This window comes from Lepus europaeus, chromosome 7 (assembly GCF_033115175.1).
Source record: "Lepus europaeus isolate LE1 chromosome 7, mLepTim1.pri, whole genome shotgun sequence".
NCBI classification, from domain to species: Eukaryota; Metazoa; Chordata; class Mammalia; order Lagomorpha; family Leporidae; genus Lepus; species Lepus europaeus.
The window spans coordinates 77,431,000-77,457,779 of record NC_084833.1 but is presented as its reverse complement, the minus strand read 5'-3'; positions in this window follow the sequence as shown (position 1 = coordinate 77,457,779).

Sequence of the window (26,780 nt, the reverse complement as noted above, 5' to 3'; positions counted from 1 at the left end):
AAAGCACCAGAAGCAGCCAATTTGGCTTACATATATCTTCTTCCAATTTCCAATTTCTAGATTTTCAGGCATACTGTTTAATTCTCTTTGGTATTTAATGTTGACTAGAAGTAAATATAAATTTACTGAGAAAAGATGATTAAAATGATTTACACACTATTTGTATCATCCAGAGAAATTTTTATCTGGAGATAGAGCCAGTGAAAGCAACAAAATTTTCAAAATTTTGGCTGAAACTCGAGTCTCTTTTTAGTATTATACTGCACCATTTGCAAAAAAAATTTAATACAGTTTTCAAAGTTCTTGATACTCTTTCTCAGTCATAAGGAATAAAATTAAATATAATATTTTGGACAATGTTGCTGTCAGTCCACAGGATTAATATAAGACATTAAAATCAGTTCTGAATCATAGATTTTTCACATTTGAAGGAAATCTCTAAATTAAGTGACATTGGTGAACAGTTGAAATACTGATGATAATTGAGTTATAAAATACTTCTAAAATATACATAGCCACAGGGCACTAATTATAACTATACAGCTCTGTAAATTATCATAACAGAATTTTTGTTATATTTATGGAAGCCATCTCTGACTATCTAATGTGATACAGAACTCCAACCTCAATGTGCTCCACCGTCCTTCTTTGTTTTCCTCTATAACACTATCATCCTCTTTTACAGAACATATTTCTATATTTTAGAAACTGTGAATGGATGACTTATTATTGCTAGTAACATAAAGGTTCAATGCAAATGACACTAAAAAGTTCTTTCATAGATAATTGGATAGGACTGATATATTTCTATCAGAATGGCACTTACATTCTGTTCAAAATTTATGGTTCAAATAAGGAGCACATACAGTTATTTCTAAGGAAAATATCTTTAAAAGATCATAAATAAATTTAACATAATAAAGCAGCTAAAATTGCAAGTTTGGAAGATAATATGAGTGTCTAAAAAGCAATAAAATGTTTATAAAGGATCATATATTATCAGTATATAATACAAATGCACAGATACAAAGAACACAGAGAGAGTGCAGCAAAGTTTCTAAAATGGATTTAAAAGATAGGCTTATTTTATTTTGATTCAAAAGGACTTTGAAATCATGATTAGTTTTTTTTCATACTACACATTTTTCAAGAACTCTCTGAAGAGTCCTTGCATAGATAAACTTAAAAAAAACTGCACCAAACTAATTTGTTCACTATATTTTTCACAAAATTATTGAAATATTTGTATGTTATAACTTAGATATGGTTTGTCCCCAAAATTTCATGTGCTTGAAACTTGGTCCCCAGTATAATGGTATTGAAAGGTATTGGGATCTTTGAGAAGTGGATCCTAGGGAGAGGTGATTAGATCATAACTGCCATCATGCAGGGCTTATTCTGTCTCATGGAATGTGTTAGGTCTTGCAGGAGTGGATTGTTACAAGAGGAAAACCAAAACAACCCCAGTCATTTTTTCCTCTCTCATTATCTGATCTTTTCCACATACCACTCACAGCCCTTGCATGCAGTCCTGCCAGCCAGGGGACCCTCACCAGACAACAGTGCCATGCTGTTTAGAATTTTCAGCTACCATAATTATAAGTCAGATACATCTCTTCTCTTTATACATTACTCAGTCTCAGGCATTTTGCTATAGCAACATGAAACAGATATATATATATATATATATATATACACACATACATATATGTACAGATATATATATACATATATATGTATATCATTGCAGCCCAAATTAATGATCTTGCTTTGCTATTCCGAATTGTGTTTGTTTTAATTTAAATTAGTTTTTTCTTCATCTAACTTTGTAAGTGGCAAAATACAAACACACTGAGGGAAATGCTTAAGTTTATAAAAGAGCAAATATTATAAAACAAGCATCATATAAGCACATTCCAAGTCAATAAATATAAAAATGTCAGCAACTCAATTTCTCATGTATTTTCTGATTTTACTGGTTTCCTTAACCCTGGAGTTAACCATATCCCTGGCTTTGATGGAAAACTCTGGATATTGAAGTTGTTTTTACCTGCTTACATTATAATTTTTGTGTACAAAACCACCTTACACCAAGGAAAGCCACGTAATTATGCTTGTGGATTCTGTAGGTCAGAAATGCAAAAAAGGCAAAGGGGATAGCCTGACCTTCCTTTAAAATGTTGGAGACCTGGCTGTAGAGACTCAAAGTATAGGAGTAACTTGAAAGTTGTGACATGAAATCACATTTCTGAGAGTTTACACTAGCTACACAATAGCATATTACTTGGTCCTTTCGGCATGCCTTTGTGCCAGAAATTTTTACATGATTTCTTCATGTTTGAGATTCTTCAAAGCGTGGTAGCAGAGTTCCAAAGTGGGTATCTCAGGAGAATTAAGTAGAAGCCACGTGGCTTTTTATAACCTTGCCTTGATAGCATTACTGCAGCCACAATCACAAGCCTACTCAGAACAGAGGAGGAGCAACATCTCCCAGTGAGAGGAGTTAGCCAGAATTACATTGTAAGAATACTGCATATGATTTAACGGAATCACCATTTGAAGATTCAGTTGACCACAATCCTCCCTCTGGATGATTTACATGCCTCCTACAAGCAAAATACACACATCCTATATCCCAAGGCCCTGAAGTCTCACCATCTTGCTAAAATTAGCTCAAAACCCAGGAGCTTAATTAGATACATATATGGATAGGAATCCTCAGTTACAGTTCCTTAAGTACTGTTTCTTTTGATTTGAAACTAGAGTTCTAAAAAGCCGTGCTATTTTCTACCATTACACCTAACATAAAATGGAATAATAGGCCCAGGATAACTGGCTCAGACACTTCCATTCAAAAAGGGGGAAGAAGAGAACCATGCAAGTTACTCTCCACAAAAACTCTAAAATCCCGTGTCACTTGCTGCTTTCGGGCTTCATTATTACAATGGCGATTTTCTGCAGCTCTTGGTTTCTACCTGAGTCATCCTCCTTTCCCACATAGATCATTTGTATTAAAACTGAGAAGTTTCCTCATCCTGCATGATGAATACTCAAATTTGAAGTTCCAAAGGCTGCAATGTTAATGGGAAAGGATCCCCTTTCCTCCAGCTACCAATAAACTGTTTACCTACTTTCACTGAGGACCTCAAAATTCTATTGTCTTCACTAACACTTGTTGAAGCTCATCTGGTTTTTACCACTCACTTACCTGTACAAAAGTCAATGATAACTATTTTAGGTTTTTTTTGACAACACCCAACTTCTGGTATGCAAATATCTTCCGGTTACCCTTTGTTGAAGAAGTTACTCAATACTTAATGACATCAACAACCACGATTTTATCATACTCATGGAGTCTGTAGATCTGTAATTCAGAACAAGTTGGGTAGGGAGAAGTTACTTCTATTTTATGATCCCCAGGGCCTCAGAGAGGAAGAATAAATGACTAGGGATGGCTCAGTAGCTGAGATCTGGAATCTGAATGTTTGGTCATTTATATGTCTTGTGGATTTTGCTGAGACCACCCTGAAATGATTACTGGATATGACTGATAAGGCTTTCTCATACTCAGTGACTGTGTTACAAGAGTTAGCGTCCCAAGAGAATATAGATGAAGCTGTATCATCTTTTCTGACCTAGCTTCACTGGTCAAATATCATGATACAGTTATCATAAGCCCAGTGAATTTCAAGGGAAGACATAAATCTCACTAATATTTGGGAAAAATGTCACATCGTAGGAAGAGTTTGAATGATAGAAAATATTTGCATGGTTGTCTGGAAAAACACGATCTTTAATAATAGTAGTTCCAAATTATGTGTCCTATAATTTTAAATCTAATAGGAATTCAGCAGAAAGAGGTGGCACACATAAAGTGTAAGACTTGACATGAGTTTATTGAGATCACTTACGATTGTTTTACAAGAGCATAGGAAAGCTGTGAGTGATTGTGTACTATCTAGGGTACATGGTACTGTTACTATCTTTTAAAAAAAGATTTATTTATTGTATTTGAAAGGAAGAGTAACAGAGAAAGGGGAGACAGAAAGAGAGATCCTCCCACTACAGGTTCAACTCACCAAATGGTCAAAACTGTCAGAGATGAGTCAGAATGAAGCCAGGAGCCTTTCCCAGGTCGCTCACATGGATGCAAGGGACCAACCACCTGGTCCATGTCCCACTGACCTTCTAGGCACACTAGCAGGGAGCTGGATCAAAAGTGGAGCAGCCAGGACTCTAATCAGCACCTATATGGGATGCCAGCACTACAGTGGCAGCCCAACCCACTATGCCACAGCACCAACCTGTTACTACCCTTAAGATTGAAACATCATACCTATATTTTGAACATCATACACATTATGTCATGGCTTGCTCCTATGTACTGGGAACTGGATCAGAAGTGGAACAGCCAGGGCTTGAACCTGCATCCATATGAAATGCTGGAACGGCAGGTATCAGCTTTAGATGCTACGCACAGTGCCAGCCTCGAACACCACCTTTTCGCAAAAAGACCTATAAGTCTCTGAAGAACAAGTTCTATTCAGCATTGTGATGTTCTGACTCTGGGTCCAGAGCTCCTTGTTTTTTTCACTCTACGATTTAGGGACCTACACCATCACTTTCTGTTCTCAGTGGTAGAACAGGAGGTCTTTCCCAAATAATCTATGCTTTGACTGCAAGCCTGGACATTTGCTGCCCAGATGTGACATGTTCATGGGTGTGCATCTATTGGCTTAGGTTCACAAAATGCATCAAAAACATTTATTGTTTGGCTACCCTAGTGAACTCTGTGCCAAATGAGAGAAAGGCAAATAACATATGGGAAAGAAAGTCTGCATCAGAATAGATTGACACACAAAAGAACTTAAAAATGAACTTAAAATAACAATACATTCTAAGGGCTAAGAATTTACATAACCTTAGCTCCTAAATGACCAGTGGGTCATAAAAGAAATCAATAAATTTTTGAAATGAATGCAGATGACAGTACAACATATGAAAACTTACAGGATATAATGACAACAGTGTTAAGAGAGAAGTTGATAACAATTGATGCCTACACAAAGAAATTGGAAAGGTACCAAATAAATGAGCTATTGATGCATCTCAAGGATCTAGAAAAACAACAATAAGCCAAACCCAAAATTAGTAAGAGGAAAGAAATAATTAAAATTAGAGAAGAAATAAACAAAGTTGAAAACAAAAAAATACAAAGATCAGTGCAATGAATAACTGGTTTTTTGAAAAAATAAACAGAACTGATACATCACTGGCCCAACTAACCAAAAAAAAAAGTCCCAAATCAATAAAAGCAGAGATGAAAAAGGAAATGTAACAACAGATAAGAGAATCATCAGGAATTAATACAAAATATTGTATGCCAACAAATTGGGAAACCTAGAAGAAACAGATAGATTCCTGGACACACAGAATGTATCAAAATTGAGTCATGAAGGCATAGAAAACCTAAACATACCAATAATCATGATGGAGATTTATCAGCAATAAAGACTCTGCCAGCAAGAAACTGCAGGACAGGACTGGATGATGTCACTGCTGAATTCTACCAAACATTTAAAGAACTAATTTAAATTCTTCTCAAGCTAGTGAAAACAACTGAAAGGAGGGAATCCTCCCTAACTCCTTCCGTGAACCAGAAAAAGATACAACAGAAAAAGAGAACCATAGACTGATATCCGTGACTAACAAAGGTGCAAAAATCCTCAACAAAATACTAATTAATCAAATCCAATAACACATGAGAAAGATCATTCACACGGACCAAGTGAGATTTCTCCCTGGTGTGCAAGGATGGTTCAATAAATGTGATACATCACATTAGCAAGCTGAAAAACAAAAATGATATGATTATCTCAGTAAATGCAAAGAAAGCATTTGATAAAATACAACACCCTTTCATGATAAAAACCTTAAGCAACTTGGGTAGAGAAGGAACATTCCTCAACACAATCAAGTCAATTTATGACAAACCCACAGCCAACATCTTATTGAATGGGGAAAAGTTGGAAGCATCCCAACTAAGATCTGGAACCAGACAAGGATGCCCACTCTCACCATTGCTATTCAATATATTTCTGGTATTCATAACCAGATCCATTAGGCAAGAGAAAGAAATCAAAGGATACTAATTGGAAAGGAGGAAATCAAACTATCCTATTTGCAGATGACATGATTCTATATATAGGGGAATAAAAAGCCTCCACTAAGAGACTATTGAAATTCACAAATGAGTTTTTTAAAGTGCCAGCATAAAAGCAACACACACACACACAGAGAGAAATGAAATCATAAAAAATGAAATCCAGTCATTTGCAACAAAATAGATGCAACTGGAAAGCATTATACTTACTGAAATAAGCCAGTCCCAAAAAGACAAATACCAATTGTTCTCCCTGATCTCTGGTAACTAATAGAGTATCTAAAAGGAAATCAAAGTGAAGTTGACATTTTGAGATGCAGTGATTTTTAAGAGCATTTGTCTCTACTGTTGAGGGACAGTGTTTTTTGTGATTTTTTTTGTTTTTTGTTTTTTATTCATACTATTTGTTAACTCTTACTTAGTGTAGAGTTAATCTTGTAAGTATAAAGTTAACTCTAAATAAATCTTTGTGAAAAATAAGAATGGGAATAGGAGAAGGAGGGAAAGAAGGGTGAGAATGTGGGCAGGAAGGAGGATAGGGTGGAAAGTAACACTATGTTTCTGAGTCTGTATAAATGAAATACATGAAATCTATAGACCTTAAATATAATTTTAAAAATAAATAAAAATATTTTATCTCAAAAAATAAAGAAAGAAATGTAGAAGGAAGGAAAGTGCTTGAAGGGAGAGAGGGAGGAAGGGAATATCATTATGTTCTTAGACTTGTATCTACAAATCATATTGAACCTGTTAAAAATTAATTGAAATTAAAATTAAAATGAAATTTTTAAAAAGCAGAAGAGGACAGCTGTGGAGATAACCCTATGTTATTGATAAATGAGGTTAGTCTTCATGAAGAATTTTTACTTTTATTCAAAAGTAAATCACTGGGTATGCATAATAAGACTACCCATACTGTGTCACTGACTGATAAGTTTTAAATTGGAAATGAACACATCCTTGTATTTGGGAAAGAGCACTCTAGGACTAGTGTAAGGACTAGATTTCCTTAGAAAACCATTGGACAAAAGGGGAAAAAAATAAAACAGGATTGAATCAATACTGTAGCAATGATACTGAAAAGAAAGAGCAGAAGTTATAATTAATTAAACTTGGTGATTGATTTTTACCCTAGAAACATTTTATTTAAGGTATACAAACTTTATGCATTTCATAAATACAACATGAAGAACATAGTGATAGTAATTTTTCCCACCATACCCACCCTCCCACCCCCACTGCCACCCTTCTTCCTCCTCCCTCTCCTATTCCCATTCTTATTTTTTTACTAAGATCTATTTTCAGTTAACTTTATACACAGAAGATTAATTCTATACTAACTAAAGATTTCAACAAACAGAATGAAAAAACTGTTCTCCAACAGTGTTTTGACTTCTCTTTTAGCTTCTTCTATGACCCACTATTCATTCAGCAGCATGCTATTCAGTCTCCATGTGTTTGCATATGTTCTGTAGACTCTTGAATTGTTGATCTCGAGCTTCATTCCATTGTGGTTAGAGAAGAGGCATAGTATGATTTCAGTCCCTTCAAATTTGCTGAGACTTGTTTTATGGCATGGCCTGTGGTCTATCCTAGAGAAAGTTCCATGCACTGGTGAGAAGAATGCATATTCTGCAACTGTAGGCTGAAAAATTCTGTAGATATCCATTAGGTCCATTTGTTCTATAATGTTGCTTAACTGTTATTTCCTTGCCAATTTTCTGTCTGGTTTATCTGCCCATTGCTGAAAGTGGGGTACTGAAGTCCTCCATTATTATTAGATGGGAACTGATTTCTCCCTTTAGATCCATCAATATTTCTTTTAAATAGCCAGGTGCCCTGTAATTAGGTGCATATACATTTATTATAGTCACATCTTCCTGTTGAATTGATCCTTTAATCATTGCACAGTGCCCTTCTTTGTCTCTTTTAACAGTTTTTGTGTTAAAGTCTGTTTTGTCTGATATTACAAAAGCTAAACCAGCTCTTTTTTGGTTTCTGTTAGCATGGAATATTTTTTTCTATCTTTTCACTTTCAGTCTGCATGTATCTTTGTTTGTGAGATGCGTTTCTTGTAGGCAGCAAATAGATACTTTTTCCATTCAAAAATATCCAGTCTATATCTTTTAATTGGAGAGTTGAAACCATTTACATTCAAGGTGACTCTTGATAAGTAACAACTTGGCCCTGTCATTTTTCCATAAATATTCTTATTGTTTACTTTGGATTTCCTTTGAACCTTTACTGGGAGATTTTCTGCCTTCACCTTTCATAGTGACAACCATGTTTCTGTGTTGGTGATTGACTCTTTAAGGGTGATAAATCAGTAAAAACATTCTTATCAAGCAATTGAAAGATTATGTTCATGTCTAAGAAATGTAACTATATGGATAATTGATTGGATTATTAGAAGACAACGTGGGCATCTGGCAATGTTTTGTTAGAGTGATGACATTTCAACATGTTCTAAGAAAATATTGAGGTTCTTAAGTACAAATGATGAAGGCTACTTGTTACTAAAAAGTCTCAAGAGTATTTTGTTCTTGTTGTTTTGTATTTGAAAGGCAGAGTTAGAGAGGCAAAGGAAGTGGCAGAGAGAGAGAAAAAGAGGCCTTCCAAACACTGTTTCACTCGACCAATTGGTTGCAACAGGCGGAGCTCGGCTGATCCAAAGCCGAGGGCCTTTTTCTTGGTCTCCCACATAGGTGCAGGGTCCCAAGGGCTTGGGCCATTCTCCACTGCTTTCCCAGTCACATTAGCAGAGAGCCGGATCAGAACTGGAGCAGGGATTTGAACGGGCACCCACATGGGATGCCAGCACTGCAGGCAATGGCTTTACGAGCTACACCACATTGTCGGCCCCTCAAGGGTATTTTTTAAATTTACTTATATGCTTCTTCATTTATTTGAAACATAGAGTGACAGAAAAAGAAGGGGGCGAGGGTAGAGACCTTTTCCACCCGCTAGTTCACTCCCCAAATGGCTGCAACAGCCAAGTGTAGATCAGACCAAAGCCAGCTGTCAGGAACTCCGTCCTGGTCCCCACAAGGATAGAAGGGGCCCAAGTACTTAACCATCATCTGCTGCCTTCCCAGGCACATTAGCGGGGAGCTGGAGCTGAAGCAGATCAGCTGGGACTCTAACCAGCACTCTGATAAGGGAAGTGGCTTGACTCACTGCACCACAACCTCAGCACCTCAAGGAAATTTCTTAGAATTTGTGGTTGAGTTTTCTTAATTACTCCAAGGCAAAAATACACAGAAATTTTTAAGAGGATCCTAAGGATGAAGTAGAAACAATAGAAGTCTTTCACCTTACAAGACTGATAAAATGAGAGTAGACTCAGTTATTTAATATTTACTATTTGCTACACACTGACCTTGAAAAAAATTACATATGGTTTTTAAAATCTTAGTAAAAATGGCCCAACTTTTATTGCAAATGCATCAACCTTCAGCAAAAAGTTTTCATGTATTTATATTTAATCTTCTTTTAAGTCTTCATATATTTGTATATTTTCTGTGTACTTAATCTTCACATATACCTGTGATGGGACATATTTATATGAGTATTTCCCTATTAAATATTAAGTGCTCAAAGCTTAGAAATCTGATATCTTATTAAACAAATGTTACAAAGTAAGAAAGAAGAATTCAGACTCATTCCTGTCAGACTCCTGCAACTGTCATCTTAAAGAAAGGTAGTTTTCCGTCATCCTTGATTACTAAATTTTTACTATATGTAAGCAATGGGCCAGATTGCAGCTGCAATGTAATGTGGGAAAAAAAGCACAGCCAAAAGAATCTGAGCTGCATCTCCAAAAAAATCGATTGCTTCTTGGAAGACACTGTGCATCCCTTTGCCCTCTCTGGGTACATTTTTCTTTTAGATCTGTCATTCACTGAATTGTTGGTGAATACAGCAAATTGCTTACCTTTTTGGTATTATTCCTTCCTCCATTCCTCTCTGGAAGAGTGTGGGGACAATACTTCCCCTCTTTCTGTCCCACATTCCACCTGGTAGATGATGACCACCGAGGCCAACATATGAACTGGTCTGCAAAATATTGACAATTGAGCTGCAGAAGTCCTCTCCAGGTCATAAAGACTACTAACGCACTGCAGTTGACAATGTCTGCTTTTTTCAAACTATATCTGTATTCAGCTATGAAATATAAATTGTATTTACTGTGTCATCTTTGAAGGTGCATTTCATTTTGCACAAGAGAGAAATTCAACTGAAAAACGAAACAAAAAAAAGTAGGTCAAGTGAGAATTTCCTTTCCATGGGACAGATTAAAGAAATGCCAAAGTGTGTTCAAGAAAACAAAATGCAGACAAAATAGAGTCATTCCACAACTTTAAGACATCTTTGGACTCTGGAATTAGTTAAAGAGAGAGAGAGTAGATAAAAGAAAGGACGTCTTCCTGGAGTGAACCCAGACAAACTAATTTAACATTTGCAAAGCTCTCCAGTCCTAAATCCCCCTAAAATGAACTGTTTATTTTACTTAGAAATTTAATTTAATTTAACACCAGCTGCTGGTGACATGGAAGTAGCAGGTGGGCTTTTAAAGGGAAACACTAAAGTTCAGAAAGCTATTATAGGAGGGAATCACACTCTGTGACAAGCTGAAAAGCAATATCTTCCTGCAGCTGAAGTGTATAACAGAGTTTGAGGCTGTTAAAACGATTGAAGTTTCTTATAATTGGAAAATTGCCTCTTTCACACAGTCCATCAGACACTCACTTGGCTGTACTTAATGGAAGATGCTGATGCAAAGCCACAAAGGTGTCACTGGGGTGACATTCCATTTAAAGTCACCCCAAACAGACATTGTGAGCTTTCCAAAGGGAGGTATAACCATCAGGCTGGAAGCAGGCAGGATTATAGTGCAGAACCCAACAACACAGGAGGGAGTTCTACAGCCCAGTGACTCAGGATGGTGCTCAGTGTCTAAGTAGTGTCCTTGCTGCTTGCAGGTGGATTTTGTGTTCCTCCCTCATCAACTTTCTAAGCCCTGGTTGCTCCCTGGAGAAAGAGTGCAGAATATGAAAACACTGTGTACTTCCATTTGACTAAGAATTTATATAAGTGAAAATAAGTAGTGGGAATAAAAATAAAAGTCCTTGTGTAATGGCTTAGAAACTAGATTAGAAAGTAGAACAACTGTGTGTGTGACCTCTCACAATTCTGGTTCTCCAGCTCATCATCGAGGAACTTGCCTGAGATGATATCAAAGGTAGCTCCTAACAAGTATGCCTATGAATCAATAATGTGTCTTCTAGTTGAAGGTTTGAATTTAAAGATAAAATGGAAGTACATTTATAGAGATTTAGAAAGTGGCTTAAATTGATGATGGTAACTGTTGATAACATGACATTCTACTTAGTAACCAACTCTATTTTTTATGCCAGAAATTGGCTTTTGTTTATATTCCCATCATCCCCTTTTATCTATTTATAGGTCTGTCAGGTGAGTCTTGACTAATGGGCTGGAAGGGACCCCAAGATGCTGTTATCTGTGTCCTTTCTCCTCTCCACCTGGGGCAGGCCAACTCTTTTTTAAGATTTATTTATTTGAAAGAGTTACAGAGACAAAGATAGAGAGAGATCTTTCACTGGTTCACTCCCCAGATTGCCGCAACACCCAGGACTGAGCCAGGCCAACGCCAGGAGCCAGGAGCTTCTTCTAGGTCTCCCACGTGGGTGGCAGGGACCCAAGTATTTGGATCACCTTCTGCTGCTTTTCTCAGGCCATTAACAGGGAGTTAGATCACAAGTGGAGCAGCTGGGACTCGAATAAGTACCAATATGGGATGATGGCATTGCAGGTGGTGGTTTTACCCACTATGTCACTGACTCTTTAAAAAAAAAAAAAAGTTTTATTTTATTTATTTGAAAGACAGAGTTAAGAGAGAGGTAGAGAGAGAGAGGGAGAAAGAATCTTTCATCCACTGGTTCACTTACCACTGAGCTCCCCAAATGGCTGCAATGGCAAATGGCCACTATGGCTGGAACTGAGCTGATCCAAAGCCAGGAGCCAGGAGCTTCTTCTAGGTCTCCTACATGAGTGCAGAAGCCCAAGGACTTGGACCATCCTCTGCTGATTTTCCAGGCACACTAGCAAAGAGCTGAATTGAAACTGGAGCATGTGGGACTCTAACCAACACCCATATGGGATGCTGGCACTGTAGGCCTGGGCTTTAACCTGCTGTGTCACAGTCTTGCCCCCATTAGCTGACTCTTGAATACACCTTCCTGTTTCCATTGTATCAGCTGCTCATCATTGTTCATTGTCTCAATCACTGTAAGACTTCCCCCACAGATTTCCCTGTGTCCATTCTTACCATTTTTCAATTTGTTTTCCACATGGAAGACAGAGAAATATTTTCCAAAATACAAATATGTTCATGTCTCCCCCTTGCTTAAAAATCGTCAGTTATTTATTGTTGGCCTCAGGAAAAAAGTACTCAGATCCCTTAACATGTTGCAAAATGCATTTTGTGATATGGCCTCCTGGAAGTGCCCACTAGCTAGCCTGAGAGGAGGCAAGTATTAAAGGAAGTGTAGAAAGAAAAATTCCAGACATTCATTTTGAAGGATGAAGAACAAAAGACCCATAGACAATTCTGAAGCCAAACAAACAGAACTGGTGCAAAGAATGGGTAGCAAACATGATTCAGGAGGAAGGTAAAGCTGGAGTTCTTAAACTAACTGCTGTGCGTGTCTATTGTGGGACAATGTGAAAATGCAACGGAGTAAGTAAGGAGTGAACCATGCATGCTTTTCTGGCCACAGTGTCAGCTACCTGTGTTCATCTCTGCTGTTCCCCACAGCACTGAAGTAGGCCATGGTCCTGAGAGCTACTCCATTCTATTTCTTTCTTTTTTTAAAGATTTATTAGTTTATTTGAACGTCAGAGTTACACAGAGAGAGAAGGATAGGCAGAGAGAGAGAGAGGTCTTCTATCCGATGGTTCACTCACCAATTGGCCACAACAGCCGGAGCTGCGCCAACCTGAAGCTAGGAGCCAGGAGCTTCTTCCAGGTCTCCCATGCAGGTACAGGGGCCCAAGGATTTGGGCCATCTTCTACTGCTTTCCCAGGCCATAGCAGAGAGCTGGATTGGAAGTGGAGCATCCAGGACTCAAACCAAGGCCCATATGGGATGCCAGCCCTGCAGGTGGTGGCTTTAACTCGCTATGCCACAGCTACAGCCCCTTCATTCTCTTTCAAATGACATTGCCTATGTTCTTTCCACTCTGGAATAAACTTTTTTTTCCCTTCTGCCTGACAAATTCTTTTTCAATATTTAAGATTAGGCATAGGTTTCAATAACAGAATGGCTCTTTCCACATGATTTGAAAACTTAGTAGTTCCTTAGGATGTTGTAGACATGTGAGCAATATCACATATGATATGATATATTGTAATTATTCATTAATTTGACTATTTTCATCCCAGAAATGAGTTTCTGGAGGATAAAGCCATACCTTATTCAATACACTAAACGGAGGGGAAAGATTGGAATTGAATGACCAAGATCCATTAAAGAAAATCTCCTTTCTCATTAACTAAACTCATCATTGAACTAAAGAGACTAAGACAATTCTACGTTGAATAGTGTTGTTTTTCTTACTTCAAGTGACCTCAGGGAACATTTTCATTTGGGTTAAAATAGTTATACCAAAAATGCAAATTCCTGTAACTTTTTCACTTGGAGGCAATAAATAAATAAAATATACTTCAAATGTTCGTACCAAAAAAAAGTCTGCCCCCAATAAGCTTATCTCTTCATTTGATTGTTCATGAGTATTTTGAAGTACTCTCAAATATTTACTATTATCTTTTGTTTCATCATTTTAAAACATTTTCAACCTATTTCCTATTGTGGAAAATGAAGAGTTTAGTTTTTCTCCATTCTCCCTTTTCCTTTATTTCCATTTTAGTTATCATACGATGGTTATTATAGGTTAAATTTGAATTTAGTGTTTTTATTGCAATGGTAGTATGAGAGTACTTCAAAAAGTTCATGGAAATAGAATTAAAAGATGTTTATTTTGGTGCAAATATTTCTGAAGTCCATGTATGTGAGGTGTCTCCAAAGCATTCATGGAAAATACATGGTTTCAGAAAACTTATATGGATCTCAAGATACTTTTGCACCAAAATAAACTCACCCGTTCACGACATTTTCCATGAAAATTGAATTATCTCTATAAATATTGCTCATTACTGAATCACATGATTTATTAGCACTACATTTAATTTGTTATATAAACTTCTACTTATATTTGGACTGAAACTTCCTTAGAGTGAAAATATAGCTCTGCTTTGTCCCTACACTTTCAGCAGCTGAGTTTACAAGCAGAAAGCCTGGACACCCAATTCTGCTTCCCTTCTCACTTCCCCCTGTATGCTGGCCTACTAAGTCTTGTGGCACAGCTAATGTCATGGAAATTCTGTCATCATTCTAGGCATTCACCTCACTTCCTTCCAGTGCTGAATTGCTGGCTTCCTCAATCTTGTTTTGCTGTTTGGTTTACTCCTTTTTTTTGGTTGTGTGAATCTTTCAGCAGTTTCTTTTTCTTTCTTTTTCTTTTTTTTTGGACAGGCAGAGTGAGAGAGAGAGAGACAGAGAGAAAGGTCCTCCTTTGCCGTTGGTTCACCCTCCAATGGCTGCTGAGGCCGACGCTGCAGCCGGCGCACCGCGGCAGGCGCACCGCGCTGATCTGAAGCCAGGAGCAAGGTGCTTCTCCTGGTCTCCCATGGGGTGCAGGGCCCAAGCACTTGAGCCATCCTCCACTGCACTCCCGGGCCATAGCAGAGAGCTGGCCTAGAAGAGGGGCAACCGGGACAGAAAAAAAAAAAAAAAAAGAATCCGGCACCCCGACCGTGACTAGAACCCGGTGTGCTGGCGCCGCTAGGTGGAGGATTAGCCTGTTGAGCCTTGGCGCCGGCCTCAGCAGTTTCTTGAGAAGTGATGCATGCAGATTAAGATCTCATATGGCTGAAATTATTTTTAGTTTATCTTGTGATGATTGATTATGGATCTGGGCACATGCTTCCATACTGAAAAAAGCTTCCTCTCAAGAGTTAGAAAGTGGGGTGCGTGTTGTAGCACATTAGATTACATTGCCGCGTGGGAAGCCCATATCCCATGTCCGGGTGCCTGGGACCATGTTCCACCCTGCTTCCAAACCAGTTTCCCACTCACATGCAAAGGAGGCAACAGATAATGGCCCAAGTACTTGGGCCCAGTCACAAACATAGGAGATGCAGATTAAGTTTTTGGCTTCTGGCTTTGGCCTGGCTGTTTCAGACATTTAGGGAGTGAACCAGCAGATGAAAGATCTGCCTCTCTCTGTATCTCTCTGCCTGTCCCTTTCTCTCTGTGTCATTTTACTTTTTAAATAAATAAATAAACCATTGTTAAAAGTTGGAAAGCATTGATCTGTTGTCTCTAAATACTCTTTCTTAACATAGAATCTTTATATGTAGTTTTTCATATCTAGGTCAACTTAAAATCAACGTTTATTTTTGGTGTTTATAAATTCCAATATGTTTGCTAGATAGGAAGGTAGACATTATGTGGAGCTGGAGTCCTTAGCTTGCTAAATGCCGGTTTCGCTTCTGTACTCTGATTTGCTTGCTTGCCTGCTGTAATGCCATGATAGGCCTCATCCTGGACCAGGAAGGAAGCAGGCCGGGTCCTTGAGAACAAAGAAAGTAAGCTCCCTGGAATTTATGGCCCAGTGCTTCCCTCCCAGTGCCATCTCCTTTGTGTGGCCTTCCCGCCACATAACATATATAGTCTTTACATTTCAATGAACCAATGAACATGTTAGGTCCTAATACCTTGCTATATAGAGTATAAGAAGGTAACCTACGCACCAAATGACGTGCACCCTTGTAAGTGTGAAGCTATAAAAACCTCTCTTATAGGGGCCGGCGCTGTGGCTCAGCGGCTTAACACACTGGCCTGAAGTGCCAGCATCCCATATGGGCACTGGTTCGAGACCCAGCTGCTCCTCTTCCAATCCAGCTCTCTGCTGTGTCCTGGGAAGGCAGTAGAAGATAACTCAAGTGCTTGGGCCCCTGAACCCATGTGGGAGACCCAGAGGAAGCTCCTGGCTCCTGGCTTCAGATCGGCGAAGCTCCGGCTGTTGTGGCCAATTGGGGAGTGAACCATCGGGTGGAAGAGCTCTCTCTCTCTCTCTCTCTGACTTTCAAATAAATAAATAAAATTAAAAAAAAAAAAACCTCTCTTATGCAAACGAGAGGGCCTTTTGCCTTTGCAGGGCTAACCGGCTGTGTGTGGGTAGGGGGTCCCAGCCGGCTGGTAACAAATAAACCTCTGCTTTTGCATCCATGACTGTGCCTGGTGCATTGATTGGGAAATTTGGACACAACAATTATCCTATGTGTGCAGAGGATCCAAAGGGGAGGAAGACAAGAACCTTCTGCAGTTTAGCTTTAGAAGCATACCTTGAAAACAGCATGACATTTACAAATCAAAAGTCATGCCCTTGTCCCATAACTTTGCAGGTGGGTCCCATCTCTCCCCAGGGAACTTGCCAGAGGAATCTTTCAGCCAGGTGCCTGGGCTATTCAGTCCCTTAACACAATGGATGATAAAGCCGTGGAGGAATTTCATGAGTTCCATATCAGGAAAGCCCTCTACCCAGTAAATCCCAAAGAGGGAGGAGGTATGGGAGAAATGGTGGGGCCCACATCCACAAAAACTCCTTGATTCTTTGCTGAGATACCTGCCTGACCTGCCATGTGTTTTCTCCTCATTAAACCTCACTAACATGCTTAGTGTTGACTTCTGTCTTTTCTTACAGAAAGACAATCTCTGTTCCAGTCATTTCCAGTAACACAATCCATGAGTCTTTGTTTCCCTTTCACATTTAAAAATGAAACCTGAATGCAACAGTTAAGACACTGCTTAAGATGTATGCATCCCGTATCAGAGTGCCTGAGTTCAAAACCCAGCCTCGCTCCAGATTCCAGGTTCCTGCTAATGCACCCACCCCTAGGAGGCAGCAGGTGATACCTCATGTAGTTGGGACTCCCAATGACTCCCATTGACAATGAGATCATTTTGAGTTCTCGGCTCCTAGCTTCAGCTTGCCCAACCCGGGCTATTGTGGGCATTTGGGAAGTGAACCAGTGGATCAGAGATTTCTCTCTCTCTCTCTCTCTCTCTCTGTGTGTGTGTGTTGTGTGTATGTGTGTGCGTCTGTCTCTTTCTCTCTCCTCCCACTACTCTCTTTACTTTTACAAATAAATTTTTTTAAAAATTTAAAAAGGAGCCTACACAGTGGCGTAGTGGGTAAAGCTGCTGCCTGTGGCACCAGCATCCCACATGAGTGCCAGTTTGAGTCCCAGGTGTTCCACTTCCGATCTAGCTCCTGTTAATGTGACTGGGAAGGCAGTGGAGGATGACTCAAGTGTTTGGGTTCCTGCACCCACATGGGAGACCCAGATGAAGCTCCTGGCTCTTGGCTTCTGGTAGTCTCAGCTCTGGCCACTGAGGCCATTTAGGGAGTGAACCAGCAGATGGAAGATCTTTCTCTCTCTTTTTCTGTAACTCTACCTATAAGGTCACCACAAAACACACCAAATACTGGAGTTAAGGGAAAGGTTCATTGTTGGGTGTGGGAAGCCCAACGAGCCATGGGGAGAGGGCAAGAGAGTAAGAGAGAGAGGAATCAGGAGAGAGAGCACGTGTGCTGGAAGAAGGTCCTATTATACCTTTGCAGGGTGGGGGGAAGGGGCCGGGAAGTAGGAACATTGAATCCCATTAGGATGAGGGTGGAGCTGACACCTGGGGTTGGGTCATAGGACTTGGGACCGAAGCCTACTGTGCAAGGTAGCCACCGAGGCCAGAACCTGAGATGGTGCCACAGATAAGACTTAGCCACTTTACTAGCACTACCTTTCAAATAAATAAATATTTTTTTAAAAAAATTAAAATGAAGACCTGAATGTGATTGTTCTGTTACTGAAAGCTTTGTCCCTTTCCTCAAGGGACAAGGTTTTGGGGTATTGGAAAGGGAACTTTTAATCTGTCAGCAGCAGAGAGGGTAGCAGACCTCTAGGTCTCAAGAACTACCCCTCTATTGAAGGAGAGTGTTTTGAGCATAATAAAGGGACTACAAGAGAGGAGAACTAGACTGCTAAAACCATGGAGTTGCAAGCCCCTGAGGTTAGGCATTGAGTCTTGTGCATATCTTCTCTCTTCCGTGTTCTGGTTGCCTGCCAAAGAGGCTGAGATAAGGAACAAAGCCATGTGCACATTAGACAGTGGGTGAGCAGGAGTTTAGCCCTCCAGCCCTGAAGCACCAACAAGATGCTCTGCTGAAATAATGGCCAAATTGTCTTCAGTCAGCCTGCAGCTACATGAAGGTTGTCGTTACTGACCGCCCCAGATCTGGAACCTGGGATTTCCCCTAGCAGAACCTCTCAAGATGATACTGGTCACCAGTGTGTATCCATTGGAGAAGCAAATGACCTCATCAGTTTGATGATTAGAATCTTGTAGGGCCAACTGTACCACTCCCTCAATTCAGTGAGGTAAGTCAAGGGAGGGTAGCTAGGAGAATGGAGCCTGATGGTAACATCTGCATTCAAAGCAGTTTTGGGGCTGAGTTCCTGGTCTTGTGTCTTAAGGTGCCACTTGGGATCCCTGTGTCCCGTATCAAAATGCCATTTCAATTCCAGATTCCAGCTTTCTGCTAGTGGGCATCTAGGAAGGCAGCAATTGATAACTCAAATGGTTGGTCTCCTGATAACAACATGGTAGAGCTAGATTGAGTTCCTGGCTCCCAGTCTCAGCCATTGCAGTGGATAGGTGTGCTCTCTGTCTTCTTTCTATGCTTTCTGCCCAATCAATCAATCAATCAACCAATCAGTAGAATATTTTGAAAGTATGTGAAGCTCTAAAGATCAAGTTGGAAATCCTGTGCTTATATTCTGGGCTTCTTGACTGATATACATTGCTCTAAACTGAACAGAAAGTTTCCCTTGCTTTTTACTATAGTTACTCACATTTCAATGTACATAATCCCTTCGGTATCATTTGTACTTATTTCCTCTCCAAGGAAACAACCTCCTGACTTCTGTAAGGACAAATAAGCCTAGCTACTACATTTTGAATATCAATTGACAAATGGAGTAGGGATAGGAAATTTTAGCTTGTATACAGTATTTCACTTAAAAACAGAGATCCTTTTGTTTCACCTCTTTGGTATGTGTCTCCAAGTCCAAAGCCACTCTCATTCAATTTCTCAAGAACACATCTTGGGACCAAGGCTGTGGTGCAGTAGGTTAAGCCTCCTCCCGTATGGGTGCCTGTTCCTATCCCAGCTGCTCCTGTTCTGATCTAGCTCTCTGCTGATGGCCTGGGAAAGCAGTAGAAGATGATCCAAGGGCTTGGGCCCCTGCACCCATGAGGGAGACACTAAGACGCTCCCGGCTCCTGACTTTGGATTGGCTTAGGTCAAGCTGTTGCGGCCATTTGGGGAATAAACTAGAAGATGGTAGACCTACCTCTCTCTCTCTCTCTCTCTCTCTCTAACTCTACCTCTCAAATAAATAAATAAGATCTTAAAAAAAATACATCCTTCCAGTTTTCTCCTTAGTGGAGGGAGGGACCTTGCTGCGTTAAGGACTCTCTGTAGACTTACAAATAGGCCTTCATCAGGCCAACAGGAAATCTCAAGAATTATTTTTATTTTTTACTTAGAAAAAGAAAAAAGAGGAATGAAATTACCAACCCAGTACCTATTATGTCTCTAGCAGTGTAATTCTATTATATTTAATTCTTTTAATCTTCTCTATCTTATGTGATGCATTATGCCTATTTTGAAAACAAAAGAGGTTAATTATGTTTCCTAGCAGCACATAGCTAGCAAGTTTTGGGAAACTCAATATACTTATTACTGCAGTTATCTTCTATCAAAATCTGTGCAGAAGTTCCCAGGTAGGGCCCCAGAGCATTAGAAATGCTTGTGTTTATCACTCTGTACTGATGACTTTTTAGATGCCCATGACCTGACACTGATCCAATTCTTTTTCAAGTTGGGTATCGGCTGTGCTATTTCTCCAAACTCCTTAGTTGCACTACAGTGTCTTTCTCTCTGCAAAACTCTGGTAATCAGTATTGGGACATGAAAACTTTCTATTTTAAGGAACCACCAACCTCTATTGTCGTCCCAAGTGAAGGAAGTCTCTTGAACGTATTTATGCCCCTCTCATCGCTATGTTGTAGGGACACAAGTAGCATAATCCAATATAATATGCTTAGGACTTTCTATGCTTCAAAAACAGTTTGTTTTTTACAAAAAGCACTTCAAGATTTAATTCCCAATGAAAGTGTTCAGTGGTTGTGGGATCTTTAAGAGGTGTTTGTGTCCCAAGGGCTCCACACCTGAAAGGATTTATAATTCTCTCATGGGACTAGGTTAATTCTCATGGGAGCGGTGAGTTTGTGCTCTCATGGGACAGGGTTAGTCAGCATTAGGAAGGGTGGTGGTAAAACAAGTAGCTCTCACATTTTCTCTCCTTCACATGTGCCTGCCTTTCCCTTTTCCAGCACAGTATCCACAGTCCAAGGTTCTCGTTAGATGCAGACTCCTGATCCTATGCTTCCACTGCCTAGGCCTGTGAACTAAATAAACATCTTTCCTTTATAAATTACCCAGTCTCAGGTAATGTGTTTTAGCAACAGAAAATGAACTAAGACAGGCCATTTACAGAAAAATGAGCAAGAACATACATCTAAAAAGCTTCTGCCTTCACTCTTGAAAATATATGACAACACGGATTAGCTTGATCATTTCTTTAAATGAGAGTTGGAAAAATAAAGCGTGAAAAAATCAATTTAGTATTTTGATAAATGATTCTGTCACATATATACTTCCATTCTTATCCTCAAGTTTGCTTTCCATGGCCAATCATGGTCCACAAACATTAAGTGTAGAATTCCAGAAACAATTTATTTACATTTTTGTACCCCTAAGAAGTTTGATGAAATTTTTAAGTATAGAGTGTAATAATTGTTCTATTTTCTTGTTAGTTATTGTTAATCTCATGTTGTTGGTCCTAATTTATAAGTTAAAATTAATCATATGGAGCTATTTTGTGAGAAATAGAATTAAAAGAAACTGTATTTTGCTGCAAAAAAATTGAAATCCATATACTTTTTTTTCATAATACTTTTCATGAACTTTTGTAGATCATTCATATATATGGGGGGTCAAATATATACAGTGTTTGGTACTATACATTTAGTTTGTTGCTATTTAATTGATAGATAGGTTTCAGGCATCTACTGGGGTTTTTAGAACATATCCCCTGCAGATAAGGGGGAAACTTCCATATGACATAACAATTACAGTCAGCTAACTCTCTGTAAAGTGCCTCTGATTTTTAAAAATTATATCTTTTGTATTCTTTGTTGCAACTACTCTAAACTCTAAGATATAAATTTCTCTCTCTCTCTCTCTCTCTCTTTTTTTTTTTTTTTTTTTTGGTTTTTTGAGATCTTCTCAATCTCTCTGGTAAACTTCCCTTTTACATGTCTCATGACGCTGTGTCGTGGCTGTTTTTTCTCTAAACTTCTTGAAATGTGCTTTCTAAGGCAAATTTCAGACTATGGTTGGCCTTTTCTTCTCTATTACAAGCTGACATATGCAGGAGATTTCTTCCCAAAGGCCCATTTTACTATGATTAAGCCTCAAATATCAGTTCCCCTAGATATTCTCTCTTCAGAGAAAAGGATAAGGAACAAGATTGTCCCAAAGACAGCTAAAAATTTGTCAGATGGCTTTTGGTCAAGGGAGTGTTTTTTGCAGAAGTTGTGAACTTGGCTCTGTGTCTTTTTTGTTTAGAATATTTTGCCCACTTCTTTAACTGGTCTCTGTTATTCATGATTTCCATCCACCATCATGACACCTCTTCTTCTACTTTCCTCATGAAAATGAACATTAAAATATAATTTGCATATTTCCAGAGAATTTCTTGACAAATAGTAGAACTCTGACCCTCAGCCAAAAAGATCTATTCTTTGTGAATAGGGCTTGCCCTTAAATCACCATTTTTCAATCTTGCATTTCAACTCAAAAAGTCTCAGTAATCCTCATAATATTAATAATTTTATCTGATGTGATTATTTTAATTTTACACATTAAGATGGAGGTATACATTTTTCTTTCTTTAAATTATTTCTTTAAAATTATCAAATACATGATATATTTTCTTTCTTAACTTACAGAGTTATCTTCATGTATTTTCTTTAGTTTGTTGCTTTTTTTAACTTTTTTTAACTTTTATTTAATGAATATAAATTTCCAATGTACAGCTTATGGATTACAATGGCTTCCCCCTCAAATAACTTCCCTCCCACCCGCAACCCTCCCCTCTCCCGCTCCCTCTCCCCTTCCATTCACATCAAGATTCATTTTCAATTCTCTTTATATACAGAAGATCAATTTAGTATATATCAAGTAAAGATTTCAACAGTTTGCACCCACACAGAAACACAAAGTGAAACATACTGACTGTTTGAGTACTAGTTATAGCATTAAATCACAATGTACAGCACATTAAGGACAGAGATCCCACATGAGGAGCAAGTGCACAGTGACTCCTGTTGTTGACCCAACAAATTGACACTCTTGTTTATGGCGCCAGTAACCACCCTAGGCTCCCATCATGAGTTGCCAAGGCTATGGAAGCCTTCCAAGTTTGCCAACTCTGATCATATTTAGACAAGGTCATAAAAGACAGGGTGAGGATAGTAACCAATGATCCTAAGAATGGAGTTAACCAGGTCTGAACTATTATACAGCATTAAGTGGGGAAGAGGACCATCAATACAGTTTGTTGCTATTTAATTGATAGAGTAAATTCTCTAGTAGTCCATAAATTCACAAAGTTCACTATTCATAGGGAACATGTTTAAAGTTAATTTTCAGATGCATATTAAAACATTTGCAACCCTTTGTTTCCCACTGGCTCAGAAGATTGAGGGCCCAGGAATTGGTATTTGGGAAGGCAACTCTGATGCAGATTTACTTTGTAAAGTACTCTTCCAGACATGCAAAGGTTTCCCTGTATGTGAGATAAAACATCATCCAATATGTATCATTCCAATATCTTAGACCAAAGTCCAGAAATCCAAATGATTGCCAATACCATCTGTGTGGCCAAATGTTCAAAGCCAAGACCATTTTTCTTTTCTAAAATCTTGTTGATAGGAACAAATGTTGAAAATACCAATAAGGATCTGTAGCCACTTTATTTTCTTTCTTTCTGAAAAAAATTTTATTGCTGTAAAGAGAATAGATTTCATATATTTCACAGGTACAGTTCTAAGAAGATAACCATATTCTTTCAAATTTCATTAATCCTGATAAATCAACAAAAATGAGAAGTGGTTAACCATCTTGCTAAGAATTTTCCTATGATACAACCTTTGAAAAAACAGGAACACCTTCTGAAGGCTAAAGATGCTTGTCTTTATCTGCATCTAAAGGAATAATCAGAAAATTGTCAACAATCATGACAATTCATCTCTGCCTCCTACTATTAATAGGATGATTTCTTTTACCCAACAGTATATGAAATTCATCGTTACTGAGTCATGTTCTTTTCTAGAAGGTGTAAATCCTCTAAATCAGTGGTTTGACCCAAGGAGTTTGGCAATGCCTGGAGACATTTATAATTGTCAAGAATAGACAGGGGCCGGCGCTGTGGTGCAGCGGGTTAACGCCCTGGCCTGCATTGCTGGCACCCCATATGGGCACCAGTTCGAGTCCTGGCTGCTCCACTTCTGAATTCAGCTCTCTGCTATGGCCTGGGAAACTAGTAGAAAATGGCCCAAGTCCTTGGGCCCCTGTACCCACGTGGGAGACCCGGAAGAAACTCCTGGCTCCTGGCTTCAAATCAGTGCAGCTCTGGCCATTGTGGCCAACTGGGGAGTGAACCAGCATGTGGAAGTCCTCTCTCTCTCTCTCTCTCTCTCTCTCTCTCTCTGCCTCTCCTCTCTCTGTGTAACTCTGACTTTCAAATAAATAAATAAATCTTTAAAAAAAAAATAGACAAAGGGGGAGCCACCAGCATCTGGTAGGAAGAGACCAGAGAAGCTGCTAAACATCTTATGAGACATAGGATAGCCCCTCCCAAAAGAGAATAATTAAATAGTGCCGAGATTGAGAAATTTTGTTTTGTATAAAACTAACCTTACACCTATCATGAATACACAATAATATCCACATGCTATCTATTTGTGTTGCCTATTAAATATGTGCATCACATTAGTATAATAACTTTTGAAACTTCATACTCAGCCTTTGACTTCCTTATATAACATTGTATTCCACACGTTCCCTTTCCTTCTTCGTTTTTTTGTTTCAGAAGCATTACTGAAAACATGCCTGTTTTTGTATGTTCATCAATTCTTTGAGGGAATAGATCTCCCTACTCCATGTGCTTCTTATGAGCCTACCAGTCATGAGTTTCTTGTGATCTTGAACAACATGGGTGATCATGGGGCTCAATGCTAAGCTAATCTGTCTTTTTCTACCAGGAATCAACACATCTGAGTTAAGACACACATGAATGGTTATACTTTCTCATTAAAGGATGGGTACTCTAAGGGAAAGATCCACACATTTCTTCTGATGCAAGTTGCACTGATTCAGCTAGTATGAACTGCTCAGAATCCTTCCACTAAACACCTCTTGGTTGTTTAAAATCCTTAGAAACTGATACTTTTGCTAGTAGTTAAAAATCTATAGGATACAATTTTTTCAAATCACTGATTTCCTGACACAGAGAAGAAATATTCTCTCAGCTATTCTATCCCTTCCTTTGGAAAGACACTAGCTTGAATTAGTTCACAATTAGCTGTGGCTTACCTCTGATGGGGAGAAAACTTAGTATGCATTTCTCAAAGCTCTGTAGCCTTTTCCTCAGGATCCACTCAATAAATAATAGAATGTTTTACACAGTGCTACTCAAGGGGTGGTCTACCTTTCAGCAGAATAACTAGTAGCTTTCTGGAAATGCAAGTGATGGGTTCACATTTCTTAGACTTCAGCATGCATAAAAATCACCTGCACAGCTTGTTAAAATGAAGATCCCTGGGTTGTGCCCTGCAGATTCAGTGGGTCTGGAATGGGGAATTTGATTCTGTAACAAGTTCCAAATTGGTGCTACTACTACCATGTTCTACAGATCAGGTTTAGAATGGCACTGTGAGAACATGTCACTTTCTTTGTCTTTTAACCTTTATTTCATCAGATATAAAGTTCAACTGCTTTAATTGCAAATAAGAGAAACCTTCCTTCTACAGATTTAAATGGCAAAGGGATTTTTCTCATATAGATTTTTCTTTAGTGGTTAGAGGATTTTAGCCATAGCCCAATTACATTGACACCTACCTGACTTTTCCCAGCAAATGACTTCTTTTTGACGAAAACCATGATGCTATTAGGTCAGGTGTGACTATATTTTCTAACTGCTGTTCCTCACCTTTACTTTTAACCATATCCTAGTGTGTTTTAGCATATTTTGGGCCCTCAATAAGTAATAAATGTTAATCATTTTCCTTTCTGTGAGATACCTATTGTCTCTACATGAAATTTTTTTTACCTCCACATCCCTTGCCTGTGTCAGGATAGTGTCCAAATGTTAAGAACTCTCATGTGCTGTGTAGACCATGGAGAACAAAGCAATAACAGTCCTTGCTTTAAAAAGCTTTGAAGTATAGCTTAGATGACTTCCTTCCTTCCTTACTTTGTCTTTCCTTCCTTCATTTCCAAATTTATTTATTTATTTGAAAGGCAGAGTGACAGAGATGGAAACACAGAGATCTTTTATCCACTGGTTCACTCTTCAAAGGGCTGCAACAAGTAGGAACAGGCCAGGCCAAAGCCAGGAACCCAGAACTCCATCCAGGTCTCCCATTCAGGTAGCAGGAACCCAAGGTCTTGTGTCATCTTTCCCAGATGCCTTAGCAGAGAGCTACATCAGAAATGGAGCATCTGGGACTCAACCTAGCACTCTGTTATCAGAGGCCAGTATTACAGGCAGTGGCTTAACCAGCTGTCCCACAATGCCTGCCGCTAGCTTAGAAGACTTTCTAAGAATGTCCTAACCTTCTGCCCTATGCCCATTTCCTAAACTCATTTAGGAAGTTCTACCCTTTTTCCTATAGAATGTGTTGCATTTTGCTGTATACATATAACAATTAGAAAAATGTGAATAAATACCTAAAAAGTAGATTCAATCAAGTTGAAAGAGATTTACTTGGAGACTGTGACAATGTAGATATGAAAGGGTTTTGTCACTTGGATCAGGAGCCATTTAAGTGATCTTATTAGGCCACTCTTATTTTGAAATATGAAATACACAGGGTAATATAGTTTGGGAAAACATAAAAATCCCATAAAAGAAATTGTATTATGTTTTATTAAATTCAAATCTTAAAATATCTGATGGTGTCTTGAGAAATCAATAACACTGTAAAGTGCTCTTTTTTTAATAATCCTCTCCAGCCTTAGGATAGTTAACTGTATTAACTGTTATTTTTCCATATAAATG